The 18,754-nt window shown below is 38.9% G+C and overlaps 1 long non-coding RNA gene across 1 annotated transcript; it reads left to right on the forward strand.

Annotated features, from left to right (window-relative positions):
• Positions 1–569: 569 nt before the first annotated feature.
• LOC116532974 lies at positions 570–6,478 on the forward strand. The gene is made up of 2 exons (XR_004261023.1): positions 570–1,299; positions 3,568–6,478. It is a non-coding gene; the product is annotated as an uncharacterized LOC116532974 (long non-coding RNA).
• Positions 6,479–18,754: the final 12,276 nt, after the last annotated feature.

Raw genomic sequence — 18,754 nt, forward strand, 5'->3', positions numbered from 1 at the left:
AAAAGTTTAAATGTGTTTGACAAAGAAAATTTGAAGAAAGAGAAAAGCACAGAAAAGAGTAATTCTACTACCCAGGAATGTGTAATGATGACTGTTACAGTGTTTAGGACTCTGGTACTTTATAATAGATGTCTTGAATGTCCCAATAAAACACAATCAGGATTAACATTTACTTTAAACTGTAAAGTGGAAAAACACTAATTTACCATGAAATCACAAATGTCCAAAATTTCCAAGTTCATTGCTGACAGCAATGTGATGTGTTTGTCGATGTGTGTTAACTTGCTCTATGTTTTATTTTATCTGTCTATATGTCCTCTTTATTTTATTTTTATTTTCATTTTTTTGAGACAGGCTCAGGCTCAGGCTGGAGTATCATGATGGCTCACTGCAGCCTCCATCTCCTGGACTCAAGCTATCCCTCCTGCCTCAGCTCCCCAAGTAGTTGGGACTACAGGTATGTACCACCAAGCCTGTCTAATTTTAAATTTTTTTGTAGAGATGGGATCTCACTTTGTTGCCCAGGCTGGTCTCGAGCTCCTGGGCTTAAGTGATCATCCCACCTCAGCCTCCCAAAGTGCTAAGATTACAAACATGAGCCACTGTGCCCAGCCATATTTTATTTTTAAAAGGAGTCTTAAATAGAGACACATATTGATTGTGTGCCTAGTGTAAGGAATTATATCACCCCTCTGTTCAGTTCAATGTACTGCAACAAGTATGTATGCACTACTTTACTTGTAATAGTAATTCTTTATATTAATATATGTACCACAGTTTGCAAAAGTCATTTGCTTTTCTCAACATTCCTTTGAGGGAGGTAGTACTATTCTTATTGGTTGGATGAAGAGACTGAGGATAAGAGAGGTTAAGTGCCTTGAGGAGTTGGTGGTTTGGACTCCAAGTCTAACTTTCATTCCACCAGACCATGCTGGGAACAGAAGAAAGGAGAAATACCCTACATTCCTATGCCTCTTTAAGCTTACAATGTAGTTGATGAGACAAGCCCCCAAACCATTAGACACCCAGATAAAAATACTTAGCCTAAGGAGGAGACATGGCCGTCTTCATCAGTCCCTAAGCACTCTCCATTTTGCCAGTTTGAACTACTTCTCCCTGTTGCCTTACTTGGTCTTCTTTAGGCATGTATGGTACCTGCCCAGACTCTGAAGGCCTTTGAAGGAGAGCTCCTGATAAGATATAGGGAAGAATTGGCTGAGTTCTGGTCCCTGGAGTTTTAAATTGTAGGCGAGGCAGAAATTGTGCATTTTACCTGCAATGGAGACTTTGCACTGACAGGTGAGAGTTGCATCTTAATTGTGTTTTTCCTGTGGCTTAAAAATGTTTTTCACATGTCAATCATTCATTCATTCATGTTTGATTTAAACAGGCATCCCTGAGGACCCAGTATGTCCCCTAGGGCACCCTGCTAGCCCTAGAGGGAGACAAGATAAATAAAGCATGGCTTATCTCCTTAAGGATCTCTATTTCCATATCGTTCTTCTGGTTACTCAGGCAACAGACTTCAAATACAGCATTAGTAGATAATATGCAATCCACACTTTCAACGTAGACACTCAGAGACAGCTCTATAAAAGTATCACTTCACTACCACATAAGCCAAGAGTTTTTCATCTCTTTTTGAAACCACAATCACTCTTGTGAAGACAAGTTCTCTCTTCTAGGACCAGGATTTAAGGCCATGGTGTCCAACATGTGGTACACAAGACAATCCACATAAAGCACAGGAAGAAAATATTGTATTTTCTTTAATGTTTCTTTTAATGGATCCTTTTAATATTTCTATTATTGGGAAGGTGTTTTGTATCATGTAAAATATATTAGTACAGCAGTGTACACATGTGCTTTATGAATAAATAATACGTATATGGTGCTGTGCTCTCAATAGTGTTTTATTGAGGAGGCAGCACTCAAGAATTTGAAGTTTACTGCTCCAAAGCCACAGCTACACTGCCTCTTCTTTCTGAACAGTGTATATGACTCTGCTGAAAAGCTCATTTGGGAAGCTCTCCAAAGTCATTGAGTTCAGATTTGGCCTGATGGCAGAGGAGATAATTAGATAAGGTTTCTAAAATGGTAAAGTTTGAATTCAACATGGGAAAGTTCTGTAGACTGTGTCAAATCTTCTGTCTAACATGAAAGAAGGATAGATTTCTTTTTACCTGGGTGTGCCCTTTCCTGTCAGGATCTGGAGTATTAAGAACTTACTTTTTTTTTTATTATTACTTGGAGAATCCGTTTTATATTTATTTTGTTGTTGGAACTCTTCTCCAGAGTTATTTCCCAGACATTTTCCCAAGTAAGTGCCAGACATCGTCACTGCTTCCTGTAGCCCTGCTCCTCTTCTAGCTGAAGTTGAAGGAGCATCAGCTGGGGTCCTGAGTTCCCCTCTCTTATACCGCCAGACATTTACGTTTGTCTTAAAATGTCGAACAGAGTCCCCCATCTGTCAATTCCTGGGAGCATTCTACCAGCTTTACTGACAAAGTTAAGTTCTTCTCATTAACCTAACATCTGTGCATCGAATACTCTTTACCCGCTTTCTTGCCCAGGAATCCTTTCTGCTGTGCAACTGTTGATGTCTGGACTGAATATTATTTTTCACTTTCATCTAAAGCAAGCTTGTACAACCTGTGGCCCAGGATGGCTTTCAATGCGATCCAACACAAGTTTGTAAACTTTCTTAAAATATTATGAGATTTTTGTGTGATTTTTATTATTATTTTTGTAGCTCATCAGCTATTGTTAGTGTTAGTGTGTTTTATGTGTAGACGTAAAAACAACTCTTCATCCACTGTGGCCCAGAAAAGCCAAAAGATTGGACACCTGCAATCTCAAGTGTTCTCTCGTCTTTTTCTTCATTCTGCCTCTGCCCATGCCTCAGTGGAATCGTCATTGATAACTTCTGCAAAAATGCAAGTCGTGTTTAACTAAAAAGAAAACAAAACAAATCTATGATAATTCAAAAAATACTTAGGTAGAGAAAGTGGATTGTGATTATCTGAACTGCAAGAAGGTCTTTAAAGACAGATTCTTTTTCATCTTCTTGAGGTATCATCAGGTTCATAAAAATCTCAACTTTGTATAACTGTTTTAGGAAACCATCTGTTGTATAACGCAAATGTTGTGTAACACTGTGTAGTTGAAGCATCCCTTTCCTCCAGTTCAGACCATTACTAAAGCCTTTGCTTGGAGTGTCCATGTTTTGATATGAAATTTGAGAAATTGCCTCATCTACGTCAGAGATAAACTAGACGATCCTTGAAAACATCCACTTTTGGCTTTAGAGTGTTAATTAAGAATATTGAATTTATCAAACCCAGGGCCCCCTGGGGACAAAAGTAGGCTGGCAAAATAGCTTTTGGTTAGGTCATTCAGAATGATCGTTTCTTCTAAAGCAAATGAGGAATTCCTGTCCTTGATGCCCAAGTATAATAACATGTCATTATATAATTAGATGGAGAATGCTAACTGCTGTAAGCCATAGACCCTATGGTGTATAGTGGCTCAGACACAATAGAAGTTTACTTTTTGTTCTTATGACAGCCCTGGACAATAAAAAGGATGGCAGGATGGCTTTCCTGCAGGCAAATCTTTCAGGGATCCAGACTGGTGATGCTCTAGCACCTTCAACCTGTGGCTTCCAGACTTTCCCCAGGAGGTGTCTCCATTGCAGCCATCCAGGAGGCAGATGAAACATGGAGAAATGTGCATGGCCAGGTATGGACGTGTTGCCCCTCACTTCTGCTCACATTCTACTGCTAGAACAGAGTCACACACCGTCCCTAAGTGCAAGCAAGGGTGGGGAATGAGGGCTAGTTACACACGGAGGACGAAAAGGAGAATGTGGGTGCTGGTCTTTGCTATAGTATCTGTACTTTTGCTCATGGAAAAATTTATTTCAAAGTTCCGTTTTACCAACCAGTGAGAATCAATTGTGTGTTCAGAAGTAGCTCTGGGATCACCACAAACCTCTACTAATATGAATCAAATGTCACAGAGTTGATTTGGCTTTTCAGAAGATTGGCAAATCTCCATTGGAGGAATGAGTAGGGGTGACCTCTGTGGAACTGGGCAAACTGGTTCAGACCATTTCCTGGCCTGAGCCTGTGAGTCAGTCCTCCCAAGTGTCTGAAAAGCCCATGTGCACTGCATTCTCATGTGATTGGGGGAAATTCTGGTCTTATCTTCACAAATAAAAATAATTATTCTGCTAAAATCGCCCACTTGTTATCTGGAAAGACAGCAGGAATCCCTTAGTAGGAAGGACCCCAGGAACCCTGCTACAAATACGGGCCAATAAATGGGCAAAGGTAGGGAGACTTTCATCTTTTGGAGAAACTAATACATAGGGCATCAGCTGAGTTTCCATTTCAGTGCAACTTAAGCCTGAGTGATAAAGGCAGCAGTGTTCTGTGAACCTTATATTACATAACCCTCATGTGATTCAGGGCTGCTATTTATAGTTTCCCATTGTGTGGGGCTCTGGACTGGGTTACAGGGATGCAGCTTCCTTCTGCAGTATCCCAGGAGGAGATCCAAATGACTGCAGTGTACCCAGCGTTCACCTGGCTTAGGTCTTTCATGACTGTTTCTGTTTTATTGTCTATCTTAAGTTTTGGCTTCTACCTTTCCCTTACACTTGGTTGTTCATTCATTCATTTATTGATTCATTCAACAAATACGTAGTGCCTGCTAGGCACTGAGGATAAACAGTTGAGTAAAACACTCCTTGGGTGGAGGTAGGGAATAGAAAAATACTGACTCCTAGACCCCCATCCAAGACCAATGAAAACAGTGTCTGGGTGGTGAGCTCTGGGCATAAGTGTGATTTAAAATCTCCCTAAGAGAGTCCAGTGCATCGCCAGGATGGAGAACCGTTAGATTTGTAGATCCTGAAGCCAGAGGAATGTATGAAATTTAATATTCCAGGGAGGAAGACTAAGATGATAAATAGAGAGTTCTAAGTAGGTGTCAAAAAAACAGTAGAGGGGGGATTGGGAATTGCTTGATACAGAGAAAGAAATACAATTTTATGGTCAGATCAATATGTAGTGGAATTTCAACCTTTCTATCTTTTTCAACCTTTATAGCTTTGTGTGATTCTGGAAAAGTCATTTAAACTCTTTGAGCCTTTGCTTTTTCATTTAAAAATGTGGGTAATTAGAATCTTCACAACCTAGGATTGCGGCGAGCATCTAAGCAGAGTCTGGTGGACAACAAATCTCAGTTGTTTTTGTTATTATTTGGAGTTCAGGAGGAGAGATCAAGAACAGAAAGCTGGACAATTTAAAGGTGATTTTGAGTCCTAAGGGATCCTCTCTTGCTTCCAAAGTTGGGGAGAAGTCCATTATCATTTTTATCTTAAAACTCACACAAAAATGTTGTTAATTAGAGTACCAATTAATTAGGATAAAAAGAAAACTTCAGGTGTTTTTGAAAGGTCCTTTTTTTGGAGGACATGTCAGAAAGTGCTCAGGCCTCCCTGGGGGCCTTTCACTGTTTTCTGCTGTTAGGCAAACCTTAGCAGGCAGGTGGAGAGGTTAGACTTGAGCATTATAAAAGGTCTCACCATTCTGAGTGGGTGAAAGCAGCAGACCCTGTGTGGTTGAGCCATTCAGACACCAATCTCTCTGGGTATTTAACTAACCATTGTTAGCACTGGTTTTAGTGATCGACTGTCCATACATAAGCAGAAATGTATATTCAATATATTCCCCTTTTTTCACTTATAACACAGTCTTAAGCCCTGGTTTTGTTTTGTTTTTTACCTTGACAATAACTTGGCGATTATTTCTATCAATCCATAAAGAGCTTCTTCATTTTAAAAATAGCTACACAGTATTCTTTAATGTGGTTGCATTACAATTTATTTAACCAATATTCTCTTTATGGGTATTTAGGATGTTCTTAGCCTTTTGTTATGTCAAACATTGCTGCAGTGATAGACTGTATATGTATGTCATTTTGTATGCGTGAGAACCTTTTGAACTATAAATTCCTGGAGGTGTAATAGCTGGGTCAAATGGTACATGCATTTATAGGTTCCCTTCACAGAGGCTTTTGTTGTATGGGGCTCTAAACATAATTCCCACTTCCACCAGCAATGTAAGAGAATGCCTGTTTTCCTGTGCTGTCTGTCACAAAGTTTGATTTCCACCAATGTACTTAGTGCAAAATGATACCTCCCTATAGCTGCAATGTGCATCTCTTTCATTGTGAGTGATGTTGAGCCCTTTTTCATGTTTTAAGACTCATTTGAGTTTTCTTTGCTGGCAAGAGTTGGTTAATATTCCATGCCTATTTTCCAACTGAGTCATTGGTTTGTTTCTTGTTGATTTTTGAGAATTCTTTATATGTTGAGGAAATTTAGCACTGCATCTATGGCAAATATGTTCTACCTTTCAGTTCTGTCTTTTCTCTTTTGATCTTGATTGTTTTGCAGGATTTTGTAGCTTCTGTGTTTTGTGTATGTTATAAATCAAAAGATATTCACTTTGCAATCATAAATAATTTTTAAATCTTTTTTAATTTTTAAAATAAATTAAAAAAATTTTGGATCAGTTTAGCCAGAAAAGATTATTAAATAATTATTTCATGGTTTCTTAGATCACTTGTAAAATGCTATTTTTTACATTAAAATTTTTACACCATTTGGAATTTGTACTGGCATATGGTGTGAGGTTTGGGTTCCAACTTTATTTTTTTTTATATAATTAATTAATTTTTTTTGAGATAAAGTTTCGCTCTGTCACCCAGGTTGGAGTGCAGTGGCACAATCTTGGCTCACTGCAAACTCTGCCTCCCAGGATCAGGCGATTATCCTGCCTCAACCTCCCAAGTAATTGGGATTACAGTTGCACTCCACCATACCCAACTAATTTTGTAGTTTGTATTTTTTTTTTTTTTCTTTTTTCAGTAGAGACAGGATTCCACCATGTATGTCAGGCTGGTCTTGAACTCCTGACCTCAAGTGATCCACCTGCCTTGGCCTCTGAAAGTGCTAGGATTATAGGAGTGAGCCATCACATCTGGCACCAACTTTATTTTTAAATGGCCACCCAGGCAGGGCATGGTGGCTTATGCCTGTAATCCCAGCACTTTGGAAGTCCGAGGCGGGTGGATCATCTGAGTTCAGGAATTCGAGACCAGCCTGGCCAACATGGCAAAACCCTGTCTCTACTAAAAATATAAAAATTGGCTGGGTATGGTGGCATGCAACTCTAATCTTAGCTACTTAGGAGGCTGAGGCAGGAGAATTGCCTGAACCCAGGAGGCAGAGGTTACAGTGAGCTGAGATCATGCCACTGTACTCCAGCCTGGGTGACAGAGTGACACTTCGTCTCAAAAAAATAAATAAATAAATAAAATAAAGCATGAGGCTAACCCCTGTTATCCTAGCACTTTGGGAGGCCAAGGCCAGCCTGACCAACGTGGTGAAATCCTGTCTTTACTAAAAATACAAAAATTAGCCGGGCATGGTGGTGAGTGCCTGTAATCCCAGCTGCTTGGTAGGCTGAGGCAGGAGAATCACTTGAATCCAGGAGATGGAGGTTGCAGTGAGCTGAGATCATGCTATTGCATGCCAGCCTGGGCAACACAGAGAGACTCTAGCTCATAAATAAATAAATAAATAAATGCCATCCAGATACCTTAAAGCCTTTAATTGAATAATCTATCTTTTCTTCATTGATTTGAGATTCTATTCCTTAACATACATTAAACCTCTAGGATATATGAAATTTCTATAAGCTCTTGTGTCTATTTTTGGACTTTCTATTCTTTTCTATTGATCTCTGTCTATTCATCCATCAGCATTACACATTTTTAATCACTATAGCTTTATAAAATAATTTCTGGTTTGAAAAAAATCTCATAATTCTTTTTCAGGGTTTTCTTGCTCATTCTTGTTTATTTTTCTATTTGAACTTTAGAACCAACTAATTCAGCTTAAACAGTTAACATGTTATTGGTACGATATTACACTTATTGTTTAGCAAGAAGAGGCCTGATAGCTTTATATGTGTTACCTTCACAGTGTGGTGGTCCTGCCCCTTGGTTAGTATGATCCGGTATCACCAGTCAAATATACCACTGCTCTACCTAAGAAGACAAGTGAGGGAGGGGGAAGAGGGGCAATCTGAAGTTTACCCCATGCCACTGCATCCTGGGGAGTAGAGCAGGAAACCTCTGTTCCATGGAAACATGAGGAACAAGTGGACAAAAGATGCTCACCATGACAGTGGACCTTGAAGAGCACCTGATGGGAATTCTTCCTCAGGATATGTTTTGATGGCTCTTAAAGGAATTTGGTCTTACGATTCTGGAGATGTGGTCATTAAAAGTGACTGTCCAGAATTTCACCTGCTGAAAAGGACAGTCAGAGGCAGGTATAGTACAAAGAACATGGGCCCAATAGAACTGAGTTTAAATCCAGTTGTATGATTTGGGGCACTCACTTCTCCAAGTCTCATTTTTCTCACCTTTGGAAATTCATTGTGGAATTACAGGATCATAATTAATATGTCAAAATTCTAGCACAGCACCTGGCATATGTTAATCAGGTGTATATTTTGCAGCAAAGATGTACTTGAATTACTTTATAGTCTCTTTGAAGGCATTGGCAAACGTCTGCTGCAGAGAGTGTCCCCATAGACCCCAGAGAGACCTCATCTAGGAGACAGGGCTGGTCTTTATATTTCCGGGATTCCAAGCATTTCAATGCTCTCAAGCATTTGCTCTTGTCCTGTGATTCACGTAGGTTCTCTCATCTCAATGCACCTCTATGCATTCCACTTGCAGGTATTTTTTTTTTAATGTTTGTGTCATCCCAAAAGGGAGATATTCTATATATAAACAAAGAGAAATTTGATCCTTTAAAAAGTGCTAAGTATTTTTTCTGATTATGATTTTAACATATGCTCAGTTATGAAACAATGAAAAAAATAGAGAAAAACAAGAAAATAAATGAAAACATGAAACAGAAAATATTTATCAGTATGTATATTTCTGGGTTTATTTCTGTGTCTACACCCACCTCCACACGAACCTTGATACTGACGTCTATATCCACACTTGTATAGATATTCACACCCATGTAGCTGTTTACATTGATCTGTATATAGGATCATACCTTATATAATTTGGTGGCTTGCATTTTTAACATTGTGTCATATCTTTCATGTTATGCAACATTTCTGGTAAACACAATTTTTGATTACTGTATAATTTGTGTATTTTTCTTTTAAAAGTAAAAACTGATGCAAGCAGATTTTATCTTCACTGATACTAGTTAGAGAGATAAAGTGTGGGGTTGTTATTTATACATTTCCATTTAAATATTATACAAGTGATGTAAAGAAAACGGTTAATTTCTGAAAACTTAGAATAATGAATGAAAGCCCATTTAGAGTCATTGCCTCCTATCACGTTTTAAGGAAAAAGGCTTGAATATTTTTCAGTCATTACCCAGTGACTTGCGCAACAATTTTTATGAGGAGTCTAACAAAAGCCAAAAGCAAGAGTTATGTCCCGCCTTTTGTTTCCAGAACACAGAGTGTTTATCCTTTCTATGGGGCAAAGTTGGACATTTTCCATAAAGCAAAACCACATGGAAATCTAGAGCAATTTGAGCCAAATGATAAATAAAAAGCAAGTAAAGTAAATCAAGAAATACTTGAGGGAGAATGAACTAGGTCACTTCTCTCATCCCACTGTGACATGTTTTGCTGTGTCTCTGGTGGTTGACCACAAGATGTCACTATGGCATCTTTAATCCTAATAGTCATGTAGCTAGCTGGGGGTGGGGAAAGAAAGGGAAGAAAGAAAATCTTACAGTTCTATGCAAAATGGAATGGTACTTTTTTTTTTTTTCCTGGCAGGCAGCCAGGCTAATAAAAAAAATTTTTTTTACACCAACACTATGAATTGAAAAGGCTTTCAAGAAACATCTGCAGTGAAACTGTTAACTCCAAAGAAGTCCAACATCGTTATTTATACTGTATAAATTAAAATGGAAAATAAAAACCCATTTGGGCCAATGTGCAAAATCTCCAAAGCAAGAGAGAAATACTTCTGAAGTCAATCCATTTTCGAAAACGATAGCATTAAATATGGAGGATGTAAGAGTGGAAAACAACTGAAATCGGGCACAGTGGAGCTTCAAATAATCAGTTTCCAAAAATGTATATTGTTAATCGACCACATTTCCCTTCACACTCAAATTTTAGGAGAAAGAAACAAATCGTTTTAAAAAGGGCAAACTCCTCCCGTGTTACTTGGGGAAAATGATTTTCAGAGATGACCAGCACAGTCAGCAGTGGGCCTCCATGTGACGCATCTGTAGGTCAATAAAGGAGAGCTGATGTTCTCAGTCATGATTCTGAGGAACTGAAAGTTCCCTGGTCATCAATAAAACACTATTTCTTTATTTACACCAAAGGCAAAGAAGTACTTGTAAAAATCAGGAACACATAAAATAAATCCTGGGATTTGTATGGCCACCTATCAGATGGTCTCCCCGGCTCGCTTACTTTGTATGAATGTTCATAATGCATTTCTCCATTCACATGGTGTTGGCATCATTGGCATACAATGTGGCCTTTCCGCTGACCTCCTGGGTGGCCAGTAGCCTGCCAAAATCTCTTCCTCAGGAATTTGCAGTTGAGCCACTTGAGTCTCTCTCAGGACAAACTCTGCAACTGCTGGTCACCATATTTTCCATCTTGTGGACCAAAATGCAAAAATCAAAACAAAACAAAAGCAGAGGTAAGAATGACGGGGCACTGAGGAAGGCTTGATGGCATCTGGATGTCTGGTTCCAATTTGTCCTTGACACTTAGAGTCAGCCATTCTTCATGCCTATAATCCCAGCACTTTGGGAGGCCAACCAGGGAGGATCACATGGTCAAGAGATCAAGACCATCCTGACCAACATGGGGAAACCCCGTCTCTACTAAAAAATACAAAAAGTAGGTGGGCGTGGTGGCATGCACCTGTAATCCCAGCTACTGGGAGGCTGAGGCAGGAGCATTGCTTGAACCCAGGAGGCGGAGGTTGTAGTGAGCCAAGCTGGCGCCAATGCACTCCAGCCTGGTGCCTGGCGACAGAGCAGGACTCTGTCTCAAAATAAAAAAGTAAAAATAAAAAAAGAAGGGGAATCAGCTACTCTTGGATTCCAAGAGAAAGACCTCATCGTAAATAATCATTTGTTCAGCCACGTGACTCTGGTGGTTGCGATTTCTTGCAACCCAAAAAGCCTTAATTTATGAAGAGACCACTCAAGATTATCTGGAGCTCAAGTTACTGTAATTTTTCCTCTTTGCACCTCAACTCTCCTCAGCTCTCCAGCTCTCCTCTTCCCCTATCATTTATTTATACAGGCATTTAGGTTATGGAGTATTTTATTTGGTCTTTTGAACGAGCAATCCTGGTTTGTTGAGGGACAGTGGGGATAATTCAGAAAATCTTCAAGGAAATGCTTTGACGGATGACTTTCAGCATCCATGATCTTTGGCTGAATTGTATCTGTAAATCAGAACTTTACAATAGCAGTTCCCACAATTTGTTCACTAGAACATTAATTCTTAAAATTTTAAGGAAAAAAGGATTCCATAGTAAAATAAGTTTGGGAAAAATTGCAAAGTATAACTCCCTTCTGGAGACTAACAATTCATGTTAATATATTAAAGGCTCTGACAAGTCCTGTGGTTACAAAAGGAATCTAAATTTGTTTAGCCTGAGATTTTACAAGTATATGTGATAATAGATTTATTTTGGGGGTGTTAGTCCTTATTTACAACATTTAAGAATGTTACTTAAGATGTTTGTTTAACTCTGCTTTACAACCAAATTGAGTTTGAGGTGGGCCCACTCTGGGGATTTTGATGCTAAAGATCCTTCAAAATCTCAATCTCTCACCTTCTAGCCTTTAATTACTGAGGGGATTAGTCAGAAGACCTGGAGAATGGCCTGGACATCAGTGCTGTGGGAAAGCCTGCCTCTTGGCTTCTTTTGCAGCTCCTACGTTTCCCAGAGTCCTGACTCAATGCCCCAATTTTATGCCTTTTGCGAAATATAATATACACAAAGAGGTGAAGTTTCACAAAGTGTTTCACATGCTTACTGTAACCAGCACCAGATCAAGAAACAATATTCCTAGCGCTCAGAAGCCCCCTTGTGCTCGCTTTCAGTCATCCCCACCCTCATCCCAACTCCCAAAAGATAACCACTACCTTTAAGCCTTTTTTTCCCCAACTAAACGAATACATACTGGAGGACTGGGGTCAAGCCTTGATCTCTTTGTATCCCTGCAGTGTCCTGAATAGGACTTAGTCAGTGAAGGAGAGTTAACTGTTCATCTACAAGCATGAGCCACAAAAGCACAGCTGCCCATCAAACTCCTTTGTAGGGTGGTAGAAGGCCCTGGAGTCAGGCTGGCTGGGTTCAAGCCCTGCCTTTATGACTGGCTACCTGTCTGACCACGGACAGTTGCTTAATCTTTCCGGACCTCAATTCCTGATTTGCAGAAAAGAGTAAATCTACTTTATGGGAATGTTGTAGGGATCAAGTGAAATATTAACAAAAAGCTCCTTGCAAAGAGCCAGGCAAATAGTAAATGCTCAACACACACTTGGTTCTCAGATTTGTCGCCCTTAAATGTTCCTTCTGCATCCCATCTTCCCGTTGTAAGTCAGGCAAGAATGAAGGAGCCATGTTAGTCTCACCTGCAACTTTTTGTAGAAGCGTGAAGACAAGTGTTCACTTGTAGGGCTGCTGCCAGTTTCTGGATAATATGTGGCATTCAGTTGTTATGTCTCTTTAATCTATTTTAAACTGCTTTTGCTTTGTCTTTCTTGATATTGACACTTTTGAAAAGTACAAGCAGAATATTTGGGGTTTGTCTAATGTTTCTTCACGATTAGATTCCGTATGTGCATTTTCGTTAGGAATACCATGGAAATGAAGCTGTGTCTTCTGACTGCCTTGCGTCAGTAATGATGTTGATTTGTCCAATCATGGTGATAGGGCAAATCAACATCATCGACATTGGTGATATCTCCAAGCTATGACCTTCTTCCTGTCCATGCTATGATCTTCTTCCTCAAGGAATGTAGGTCAAAGGGCTTTTCTAGTTGATTGCTTGAAATGGGCATGGTGAATTTTTACAAGGGGGTGGAGAAAGAGGTTTTCTGCCTTTGTTAAGCCTACTGTTCAAAGAAGAACTCAGCAAAATGGTAAATGGTACACTGACACACATCTCCCACACATTAAACAGTTGTGTGGTAAGATATTGGGATTGGATTGGTTGCAGTTTTCAATGTTTCTCAAACTTATTTAGTCTGAACAAAGAAAGCAAGAGCTTTTTAGGAGCAGCTACTTCCTAGTAGGGAGCTGAGGGCTTACACGCGTTCATCAATACATTTCTCTGTGCTATTATTAGCATAATCCAGAACAAGCTTTCAAATACTTTGAAATCCATTGGGTATGTGGGATAATTCATTTATTCAGCCATTATGTCTTGGTCACTGTGGTAGGCTAATCCCTGGACATGCAAATGTTACTTTCATGGCATTAATATTCTCATGTGGAGGAGAGACAATAAACAAATGGCAATAAACAGATAGATGCACAATCTTCTGTCAGAGGGTGATGCACGCTGTCTTCTAAAAATAAAGCAGGTGGCTGAGGCCCAGGGATCCTGGGAACAGCCAGGTGAACGGTGGGGAATGAGTTGGTCGGGCTATGAAGGACTCTGCAGTGGGTGCTCTATGAAAGGGGTAAAGGATTCGTATTTTATTCTAAGTTTGGCTCTAAGTTTTCAGTATGCTTCGGAAGTCAGTAAGTTCACCCTTGAGATGTCCTGGGGGCTGACTGATGTTCCTGTCCTAGTTAAGCCCCTAAGTCGCTCTGTGACCTTGGGAGATTTCCTTGACTTCTCTAGATTTTAACATCCTTATCTTGGGTTCAAATAACTATAATTTATATGGTTCTTGCTCTTAAAATACAAAACCAACACTCATAATCCCTTCCCGAACAGGGAGACGTTAATCAGAAACACAATAGCTCCTCTGGCCAAGACGATCTTACTCAGGACCACTAGAGGGAGGCCAGTGAGGCTACCTTTGCAGAATTGAAATGTTAAGACTGAGGCGTGTTGTTAAAAAAAGCTCTGGCTTACTTCCATGGTCCGCTTCTAATTAGATATAGGGCTAGACGCTAAACCACACACATTTTCAGCCAACCCCAAGAAAGCCTAGGCCCCTTTTCAGTCTCAAAGCAATCAAGCCACAAGCCACAAGCGATGAGCTTTCAGACCAGAGCAGAGGAATAAAGAGTCACAGATACAGTGTCTCGTCCCTGATCCTGGCATCAAGGGCCTTCTCAAATTGAGAAGCAGCTTCTGTTAACATTCCTTGTGAACTGCCCCAACTCCTGATGATTAAAGAGCTAAGATATGACTCAAGTGTCTCTCAATTCTTCCAAGAGTAATTTTATAATTTATCTTTTCCCTCTGGGTTCAATGTTAGAAGCTGGTAAAACATCCTCTTTCCCCCACATCAAAGCGGAAAAAAAATAATTTGGAATTCATGTAATGAAAACTTCAATTTCAGGGATCTAAAGGCCCTTTTAAGAAAAATCACAAGGAAGGAGGTAAATTCTGGAGGCACTTTTAGCACATATGATTAATGCAATATAAGAATATAATAATAACCATTAAGAGAATTTTCTTTTCCTCCACTTCATCCTTCGAACACCTTTTAATGCCTAAATTCAAAAACTGAAGAGGGTGGGGTTTCTAGAAATGTATTCATTCAGTAAACTTCAAAAAAAGCAATCTAACTCCTTATTTTGACACAATGTCTGACTAACAAAAGTTTTACAACTAATACAAACAATTCCTGAATAACCTTCTTCCAGATTCCAAATACAAACATTTTATGTTTGCTCTCCCCTCTTCACACTCTCATATTGCTTTCTGAACCATTAGAGACCGAACTGCAAAAGTTACAGTTTCTCCCATTTAGTGTGTATTTCCTAAAAACAGGAACACTCTTACATCACTGCTGTATAATGATTAAAATCAAGAAATTAATATTAAAACAACATATTATACAATCTACAGACTTTATTCTGATTTTTCCAGTTGCCATAAATATTAAAACAACATATTGTCCAATCTATAGACTTTATTTTGATTTTTCCAATTGCCATATGTGTATGTGTGTGAATAAAATTTAATTTTTTTAATCTAGTAAAAAAGTACCTGGATAACATGTGGCATTCAGTCATTATACCTCTTTAGTCTCCTTTAAACTGCTTTTGCTTTGTCTTTCTGGATATTGACACTTTTGGAAAGTATAAGCAAAATATTTGGTAGAATATCTCTCCATTCAGGTTTATCTAATGTTTCTTCATGATTAGATTCAGGGTATGCATTTTTGTTAGGAATACCATGGAAAGGATGCTATGTCTTCTTATTACCTTGCATCAGGAATAGTGTTGATTTGCCCAACCACTGGTGATATTAACCTGGATCACTTGTTACGGTGGTGTAAACTTATGAAAACTCTTTATGTATTAGGAAATGTACTAGGCTAATGGTTCTTAGTCTTTTCATCTTAGAAATACTTTACACTCTTAAACATTATTGAGGCTCTCAAAGAGCTTGTACTGATGTTAGTTATAGCTATCAATATTTACTGTATTATATTAGAAATTAAAACTGAGAAATTAAAAAATACTGATTAACTTGTTTGAAAGTAACAGTAACATACCTATTGCATAGTAGCATGAACAATGTGTTTTATAAAAAATAACTATTTTTTCAAAACAAAAAATATTAGTGATGAGATTGTCGTTGTTTTGCATTTTTGCAAGCTTCTTGAATGTCTGGCTTAATATAAAGTAGCTAGATCCTCATATTTGCTTCTGGATTCAATCTATTGCAATATATTTTTTGTTTGAAATATACGAAGAAGAAAACATACATCTGTAAGTGGAAAAGGAAGGAGTATTTTAGCAGCCCCACAATTGTGAATAACGTTTTTTGATACTATTTCAAAATTTAATTAAGTAGTGGTATCTTAAAGGTTAGTTACAATGTAAAATCTGAAACCATATCAATGAACATTTTTTTAGCTGTTAACATTAAAATCCACTGGATTATGATGCACTTCTTTCACCTATGCATGACTGTTGTAACATCATACATTGGTCATTTGGAAAATATTGGCCCCCTGAGTTATACATCTCATCCCAATGTTGCCACTTCTTTACACAATCACTGAAAATAAATCATATTTGTTAATATCACCACTGATCTCTTCAGAAAGCACTTAGCTATTGGGAAGCTGTGAAATTTACAGGGATACATACAAATTTCCAAAATTTGAGTTTTTACCTGAAGGTCAAATTTTTATGGATAACAAATATTGTTAGTTGTATTCTTTGAAGTCACAGGTTTCCTTTGTTTATTTTGAGAAAATGTCCTCTAAATTCCCAAGTCTGAATAACCAATGCTTGTCTGTCAGTTGTTGTTTCAAGTAAAAATGATGTTACATGAATAAAGTGACGAGTTCAGCTCACAACTCAAACAACTGCACGAGCGCTTTTCCCAGACAACCACTGTGCTTCAGTATGCAGCACAAGAGCTTCATGCACTTTCCCCATTTATCACGTGAACTATTTAAAAAGTTGGGCAGCCAAGGGTCAAGGTTTAATGCAATTAACACATTTTTGCTGCTTCCTCAGGGACATTTTAAAGTAAAACTTGAATTCTTTTTTTAAGCCCAAAGTGCATCGCACTGAAGATGACAATGGCTATTTAGTAAGGTTTGGTTATCACAGCCTTGATTAAGCTGCCTACAGTTTTACACACTGTTGCTTTTGAAATATGTATAAATATCAACAAAGTGAAAAAGGCAAATAATGTCATAATACCATCGTAAAAATCTTTTTGACCGCAAAGTGTCTCGGGGACACCAGGAGTCTGGGCACCACACCTTGAGGAGACAATGAGACACTAACATCTATATATTATACAAGTTCTGTCCTCCAGGAACTCAAAACCTAGTTGAAAATGAATACCAGCTGACCAAAAGCCCGTTATTTGAAGGAGGAGTCCACAAGTATATATAAGTTACTGATAATATTTCACTTGTTCTGGGTTGTGAGTTCAAGGGAGTTAGTTGAACTATAAATCTGTGCTATGTAATATGGATGTTTAATTTGTTCACTTGATGTGTGACTGGACCTGAGATACGCTTTTTTTTTTTTTTTTTTTCCCCATTTATTTATTTTATTGCATTTTACATTTTGGGGTACATGTGAAGAACATGCAAAATTGTTGCATAGGAACACACGTGGCAGTGTGATTTGCTGCCTTCCTCCCCATCACCTACATCTGGCATTTCTCCCCTTGCTATCTCTCCCCAGCTTCCCACCCCCCACCCTCCCTCCCCTATTTCCCCCCAACTGACCCCAGTGTGTAGTGCTCCCCTCCCTGTGTCCATGTGTTCTCATTGTTCAACACCCGCCTATGAGTGAGAACATGCGGTGTTTGATCTTCTGGTCCTCTGTCAGTTTGCTGAGAATGATGGTTTCCAGGTTCATCCATGTCCCTACAAAGGACCCAAACTCATCGTTTCTGATGGCTGCATAATATTCCATGGTGTATATGTGCCACATTTTCCCTATCCAGTCTATCGTCGATGGGCATTTGGGTTGGTTCCAGGTCTTTGCTATTGTAAACAGTGCTGCAATGAACATTCGTGTACACGTGTCCTTATAGTAGAACGATTTGTAATCCTTTGGATATATACCCAGTAATGGGATTGCTGGGTCAAATGGAATTTCTATTTCTAGGTCCTTGAGGAATCGCCACACTGTGTTCCACAATGGTTGCACTAATTTACACTCCCACCAACAGTGCAAAAGTGTTCCTATTTCTCCACATCCTCTCCAGCATCTGTTGTCTCCAGATTTTTTAATGATCGCCAATCTAACCGGCGTGAGATGGTATCTCAGTGTAGTTTTGATTTGCATTTCTCTGATGACCAGTGATGATGAGCATTTTTTCATATGTTTGTTGGCCTCACGTATGTCTTCTTTTGAGAAGTGTCTGTTCATATCCTTTGCCCACTTTTGAATGGGCTTGTTAGTTTTTTTCTTGTAAATCTGCTTTAGTTCTTTGTAAATTACGGATATCAGCCCTTTGTCAGATGGGTAAACTGCAAAAATTTTTTCCCAATCTGTTGGTTGCCGATTCACTCTAATGATTGTTTCTTTTGCTGTGCAGAAGCTGTGGAGTTTGATTAGGTCCCATTTGTCTATTTTGGCTTTTGTTGTCAATGCGTTTGGTGTTTTGGTCATGAAGTCCTTGCCTACACCTACATCCTGAATGGTTTTGCCTAGATTTTCGTCTAGGGTTTTTATGGTGTTAGGTCTTATGTTTAAGTCTTTAATCCATCTGGAGTTAATTTTAGTGTAAGGTGTCAGGAAGGGGTCCAGTTTCTGCTTTCTGCACATGGCTAGCCAGCTTTCCCAACACCATTTATTGAACAGGGAATCCTTTCCCCATTGCTTGTTTTTGTCTGGTTTGTCAAAGATCAGATGGTTGTAGATATGTTGTGTTGCCTCCGAGACCTCTGTTCTGTTCCATTGGTCTATATTTCTGTTTTGGTACCAGTACCATGCTGTTTTGATTACTGTAGACTTGTAGTATAGTTTGAAG

The sequence above is a fragment of the Sapajus apella genome, unplaced genomic scaffold (assembly GCF_009761245.1).
Source record: "Sapajus apella isolate SASKATOON/1434 unplaced genomic scaffold, GSC_monkey_1.0 scaffold78, whole genome shotgun sequence".
Classification (NCBI taxonomy): domain Eukaryota; kingdom Metazoa; phylum Chordata; class Mammalia; order Primates; family Cebidae; genus Sapajus; species Sapajus apella.